Source organism: Malus domestica, chromosome 15, assembly GCF_042453785.1.
Source record: "Malus domestica chromosome 15, GDT2T_hap1".
NCBI lineage: Eukaryota > Viridiplantae > Streptophyta > Magnoliopsida > Rosales > Rosaceae > Malus > Malus domestica.
In genome coordinates, this window is record NC_091675.1 from 38,046,661 (window position 1) to 38,053,849 (window position 7,189).

General features: G+C 43.7%; 1 long non-coding RNA gene across 1 annotated transcript; it reads left to right on the forward strand.

The window, feature by feature from the left end:
• Window positions 1-1,412, forward strand: LOC139192613 (uncharacterized). The gene is made up of 2 exons (XR_011576831.1): window positions 1-669; window positions 760-1,412. It is a non-coding gene; the product is annotated as an uncharacterized lncRNA (long non-coding RNA).
• The last annotated feature ends 5,777 nt before the right edge of the window (window positions 1,413-7,189 follow it).

Genomic DNA, 7,189 nt, shown 5'->3' on the forward strand with positions numbered 1-7,189 from the left:
CCCTTCTCTCTCTCTCTTCACCCTCTTATGTTTATCTCTCATCTCCCTCCCTCTCTATCTCTCTTGCTCTCTCCTCCGTCAAACCCAACCTCCCCTCACGGACATTGGGGTTTATCTGCCCCCATTTTTTATTCTTCAAGTCTGAAGTGTTTTTTTGGTTAAATAGCTTTGAAAAGCTTTCGTATGATTGAACACGTGTCAAACTTTGTTACACGCATAGCAGGGTGGGTATGGTGATTGCATTGGGGAGGTGGGTAATGGGGTGGGTGCGTAATGGATTATGGGGTGGGTATTGAACAAACAGATCAGGTTTTCTTTTTTTCTTTTTTTTTAATTCAAACTTGTGTTTATTTGTAGAAATTATAGCTATCATTTAGTTGTGCAAATATGTTGCAACCCTAACGCGATGGAGCTCGGATTGCCAACCACCGATTTGATTATTTTTTTTAAAATGGTAGAGACGATGGGGTTTGATTCGATTACTTCGGTGAATAAATATGTTATGGAAGATTAAACTTCGGTCCAAGCCATCACTGAGAGGAAAGTTGGTCCAACTAAGTAGAGGAGCTTGCTAAGAGAAAGACGGTGAAATGAGAGAGCACAGAGTTCTACGGTCTTGCAAATTCAGAATCAGAAAACAGATACTGCGTTGCAGTGTTAAATCTAAGGGTAAATTTGTTGACCCTAAAAACTACCAAACCTATGTGGCGCATAAGCTGAGTAATTAATAAGCTAACTATGTCATTCGGTTGTGTGCAGGGCGTGCCAACTCGTCGATCGAGCTCGGCTGGGGAGTAGAATGTATTGCGTGGCGTTGGGCGTGCTGCTGACTTCTTAATATTGTGATTGTGGCCGAGGAAAGAACACGTCTCAACCTTCGGGTTCTAGAGCCTGAAGACAAGGCTGCTAGTCTTGTGAAGTTCACGGATCGTCGGCGCCGGGTTCGATCACAGTGATTATATTCGTAAGAATATAAGCACGCCGAACTGATACCAAACTATACGGATACAAGTACTTAAAAGAGATGTATGTCTTGATGGTGAATGTGGTCCAGCTGTCAGAATGCCGAACTTTAAAACTTACTTGTGAATATCCTATCATAAAACAACTCGGCGTTCAATGTGTCGAGCCTAGTAACTTGTAACACCTCACTTCGCCTAGAAGGCTAATGAGATGACCTCTGCCAATAAGGATTCGAAAATCCTTCTCGATCGAGACTTAGATAGGTAACCAGTCGATCTCGACGCAATGTTGTTTATCCAAACTGAAGGTGCTTCGCGGTCGGCTGATTCTACGGCAACAATGTTGTTTATCCAAACTGAAGATGTTCACCGGATGCCTTCACAGTGCTGTTTATCCAAACTGAAGGTGTGTTGGCAAAAAAGAAAATAAAAATCTCAAGGTTGTTAAGAGGTTTCGTGTAGAGTGAGAGTTTGCGCAGGGCAGTTTGTGTGTTGAATTGGAGGGGGCTTAGAATGATGCACCCCTTCTTATTTATAGCAGCTAATCTCATCATGGTCGAACCAGAACTATACTCAGATTAGGATTCTTTATCCTAATGTAACCAAGTCTCGGCCAATCCTACCTCCATTAAGACCTTGAACCAAACTCTTTATCCGGCCATATTCACTTCTTAAATCTCAACATCCTCACTCTATTAAGACTCCTTATCATCCTAGGACTCGGCTCATTCACCCTTATCCAGATTAATCCTTCTTGTAATAGGACTCAGCCGACCTGACTAGACGGCTCATGACCACTGGACGGCCCATAGCATTTTTGGAAGAGCTGTGGACCGAACATAAACCTACGTTTGGCCTACTAATATTATTTTGGGCCTAAACATTGCCCCCTCGCTTCTGAGGTCTTCGGCTTAGAACTCCTTAGTCGAGTTTCGACCTTGAAGAAATGAAATCAAACCCTAAAGGTATCTTTAAAAGACGATGAAAATATTCCACACACCAAGCGCATTTATGAAGCACGATTGCACGATCTTAATTCTGTCAGATACCCTGCCACGTGGCGACTCCTTTGCCTAATCGTCTATCATTAATAATGACCCTTAAAACGTGCAACCATCGAACCGTTTCTTTGCCATTAAATCCGTCGTCACACGCAAACATGCATCCTCAAACCACGAAAACCTCGGTCCCTTCACCTGGGTCTTTTGAATATCCATTATGATTATCAAATTTTTTAGTCGATTCTACCCCTTATTTAAAAAAAAAAAAAACAACGGTTGCTCTTCTTTCCATAATGCCTATAAATACCCGGCTCTTTTTCATTCAAACTTTACGCTTTCAAAATTTTTGAATCTTCATTGCCATTCGTTCTCATATCTCAGAAGATGTTGAAACCCAGAAAGATCTAGTCCCAAACCCAGAAAAATCCTTGAGTTCTTCAATAATGGCTTCCAACACTTTTATCACCAAGCTTTCTGAGAAGTGTGCCAAGTGCAAAGACTTCATCGACCGCAACGCTATCAAGACCTTACGGTTTGAAGGTGATTCAGTTGCTTCCCACCAGATATTGGGACCTATTTTCAAAGACGTTGTCCTAGAGACTATTAGTGAAATGCTCAAAGCCAACTGCTTAAAATCCTTGCGCCAGGGGTATGGTTGGTCGAAGTGGGATTCGGCCAGGCCTCAAGGATCTTGTCCCACTGCATCCTGGGTAGCTTGGGTGGAACGAATGGAGAAGTTCTTTAGCACATAATGGAAACTCTTGGTATTTATGATCCTATCAAGCTCTCGACAATTGAGATTGCTATAGACCGGGAGCTTCCCATAGCAGCCCTGAGTTTTTGTTGCTCGGCCACCAACACCATGGTACTCCCTCTCGACCCTATTAGCCCGACCATGCTCGACATATCAATTGTCCTTGGTACTTCTCCATCTGGTCTTTTAGTTGATGTCGTCCTTCCTAGGTATCAATTCAACTTAAACCTTAAAGCATTATTTGAATAACGTGTCGTTGAAGCCCTAAAGAAGAAAAACCAAGAAGCCCCAAAAGAAGAAGTCCAAAAGTTGCACAAGAACTTCTTTAACTATAACACTCTCATCTACCACTTTGCTGGCCGAGGAGAAGATGACTTTCAGAAGGGGAACACAAAGCTTTTCTATTCTACTGGTACAACAAATTTATTGTTTGTACCAAGTCGAATAAATGTTTGATCAAAAACATGCCCGTGGCCGGTGGTCACACCCTAGCTCTTAGTTCAGTCATCCTTGCCAACCTCATGCGTTGCTTGGCCGAAACGACCGTCACCAGAATTGACCCGCACCAGAATTGCCCACTCTGGGTTTTCCAGTTCTGGTTGCAAGTTTATTTCGCCACACTGAGGCCAGAAATCCCTAGCTTCAAGACTACTCAAACGCTAGGTCTCCAATTGGCCTCTAGACCAGCTCCTCCACACTCGGTCGAAGAAATCTTTAAATACTTCTTCGACCTAGAAGATCTCTCTAACGACGAGTTCCTGATCTGCCGTGCCGTCATCAAGAGTACCCATCTTCCATCAAACTTCCATCCTCAGCCTGGGCTAAGATCGAAGACACCTACCTTCGACAAAACTGAGGGTCGTTCGTGCTAACTAGCGACCTTCCCCTTGGTTGTGATGCTCGACGAGCAAATTGGGAAGTCTACCATCCCCACTTTATTGCTCGGTAACTTGGCTACCTTCAAGGATGCCCTGTACCCCTGCTCACCTCCCAATCCCTTCTAAGTCGAAGACGTCTCTCTAGTTCATCCCAAAAAAAAGTGTAGAGAGGCCGAGCGAGAATTTCAAGAAAGATGCACAAAACTCCGCCTTCGACCGAACGTTCCTGAAACTCATAGCACTGCTAAATGGCGGGAAGCATACATCCAAGAATTCTTTGGCACACCAATCGAGGATGCCATCAAAAAGATCTTCAACGACCGTCCAAAGAAAGCTTCTACTCCAAAATCCAAAGAAGCAGCCCAAGGTATACATCCTTTATTTATTTCTATCTTATGCCCAAAATTTTCATCCTAACTTGAGTCTATTTTCAGTGAGTCATTCAACAAATAGGGCCGACACGGCCGTGATGATTGCAATAAAAAAGAAACCTACTCCTCTAAAGAATACTGCAACTACTCAAGCTTCTATGGTTTCTTCTACATAAGCGGTGGCCACTACCATGCCATTCACGCTGAGGAAACGGCCTTGTCCTGAGACAAAAATAGCCGGAAACGTTGCCCAGCCCAAAAAACGCATCAAAAAGAAAGCAAAGAAAGGTAAGCGAGAGATTCTCGTGATCTTGAGCCAAACTACAAGGGCAACTACTCCCAGCGTTTCCCTCATCCTCCTGTTGTCGAGGCCTCAGTAAAATGACCGCAAAATCCACCAACGGCTCAGGCGACTGAATTACAACCCGCTTTTCCAGCAGTGATCGAACCAATCATTACTCCATTGGTCGAGATGTTTGCCGTTCCGGAACTAGCTATTACTTCTGCTATCGGTTCAGTAACTGCTACCGTTGGGAAAACAGCCACTCTGGGCGAGATAAACTCTCCCACAAATCCAAAAACAAAACCAGTAGTCATTTTGGATGAAGAGGTATGATCATGTTGCTTGCAACTTTTCTTTTCAACTTGATTCCGAATACTAACAACTTTTATTTCAGGACGAAGACAACGAAGAAATCCCGCTATTAAGTCGCCCTTGACCAACTGAACCTCCTACCACCAATCCTCCACCTGTGGTTGAGGCGACTGACCAGATCGATCCTCCTACAGCCGATCGTGGAAAAAAGCTCTTGTTGAGCCTGAAGCGACTGCGGAGACACCAATCCATCCGCAAGATCAAGACCTTGGTATTCCTCCACAAGAAGTCACTTCGGCTTTTGTGAGGAACGATCCCTTTCTCTCGTTAATTTTACTATAACAAGTCTGAACCAAGAAAAAATATTAAATGTCAGGTGCCTGATTATTCATTTCACCAAAAATTATATGCGCCAAATGGTGTTATCTATATTTCCTGGCCACCTCAGTGGCTGTCGAACGTAGATAACCTTCATCGGCCGCTTGAATTGAGAAGCAGTCTTAAACATTGGGCCCGGCCATTCAGCTCTCTAGGTTCGAGCAATGAACCAGGGGACATAGCCGAAGTCACCTCTCAACAAGTCTAAAAAAAATTCTCTCTGCTATATTCTTTACGATTTTTCTTTTGTCTAAAACCTTTTCATGTGCAGCCTTCATGGGAAGTCAAGCTCAACGCTCTCCACTTAAATACTTCTGGAGTAGCCGAGCCATCTGCTGCGTCGGTCGAGCCTTCCGCTACTGAATCCAATGCCTTCGCCAAGTTACAGGAACTCTGATCCCTTTCTACCTCACAAGTCCTTCAGTGTAAAGGCCTCAACTATGTAGGAGAGTGCCTAAATGATCTTGCAACTGGTGGCTTGCTGAGCACCGAGAATGTTGTCCACCTATCCGATATCCTAGAGCGGACTCGGCAGTTTTTTACCACTTTGAAAATGGCTCTCTGGGCCGAGGACGACCTAATGGCTGCAAAGACCGCTCATGATGCCAGTCGGCCGGAGGTTGAGGCTTTTAAAGTAAAGAAAACACAGCTGGCCAACTTTGATCATCAGATCGCCAAACTACAATGTCAAATTGCTGAGCTTCAATGGTAAAGGTTGGTTGTCGCTTCGAATCTCGAAAAGAATTTTGAAGTAAATAAGGCTCGACTAACAGGCTTCATGGTTGGCGCAAGGCAGACAACAACTTTAACTTAACAAAAGGACGAGGCAAGCCAAAGTCACAATGGGCAAAGTAAGGTGGTTGGAACTGAAGGCTGCTATTGAAGCCTTCCTTCCTTCGACCCCTTAGGATTTTGGCCTTAGGAATATTTTGTAACTTCCACTTGTATGCCCTTTTTGCAAAAGTAATGAAATGATCCTTTTAATTCTCGCGTCTCCCACGTGATTGGATAGTATTTCTTTAGAAATTTCTTGTTGATTAGCAATTTATGAATTAAACCAGTCTGATCTTTGAGGTGGTATACCCCATTGCCGAGAACCTTGTGAACGACAAACAGTCCTTCCCAATTCGACGGCCATTTGCCGAACCTGGGATCTTTAATCCTCACGAGCAGCACAGTTTGCCAAACCAACTCTCCCTCGCCGAATGTCTTTTGTCTGACTCGCAGATTATAAGCTCGCTCGGTAATCTTCTTATGTGCCACCAATAAATTATAAGCGTCAAGCCGAATTTCTTCCAAGTCTTCTAACTCTTGTCTCATAGCCTGCCTGTACTCGGTATTGAACAAACTATTTTGTTCAATCACTCTCAACGAATTTATACTTAGCTCGACCGGTAACATCGCATCGTGTTCATAGGTCAACTCGTATGGGGTCATCCCCGTGGCTAATCGGAACGAAGTTTGATAAGCCCATAACGCTTCGTTTAACTTTAAATGCCACATACCAGGCCTCTCTTTTAACATTTTTTCGAGAATACCGACCAAAACCTAATTACTTGTTTCGGCCTACCTATTCGTATGCGGGTAATACGGCGTAGACTGCTCGAGTCAAATTTTTAGATTTACCATATACTCCTTAAACCTGTCGGATGTAAAAATCATACCATTATCTGTTATGATTATTTCTGGTACACCAAATCTAGTCACAATGTTTTCTTCTACAAAATTACAGACTTCTTTAGATGTTAACTCAGCATATGACTTAGCTTCGACCCATTTGGTGAAGCAATCTGTCGTGACAAGTATCCACGCATGCTTTGCTGACCGAAAGATGGTGCAATTTTACCGATTACATCCATGGCCTATCCTCTGAACGGCCATGGTTTGGTGACCGAATGAAGTGATTCGGCCGGGACTCTCTGTATTGGCCTATGAATTTGACATTGTACACATGCTCGTGCAAACTCAATGCAATCCTTCAATATACTCAGCCAGAAATAGCCGTGTCGACGAATCAACCATCACATATTTCATCTGGACTGATGAGCCCCGTAAATTCCTTCATGGACCTCTGTGATTGCTTAAGCAGCCTCCTGAGGGCTGAGGCATAACAGTAACAAACCATCATCACCCTTTCGGTATAATTCATTTTGGTACGTTACATAGTTCGTGGCTTGAATCCTTGTCTTACGGTCGTGTTTGCCATTGGGATTGTCAAGATACCTTTTCTCCAGTCATCTGGCATTGCCT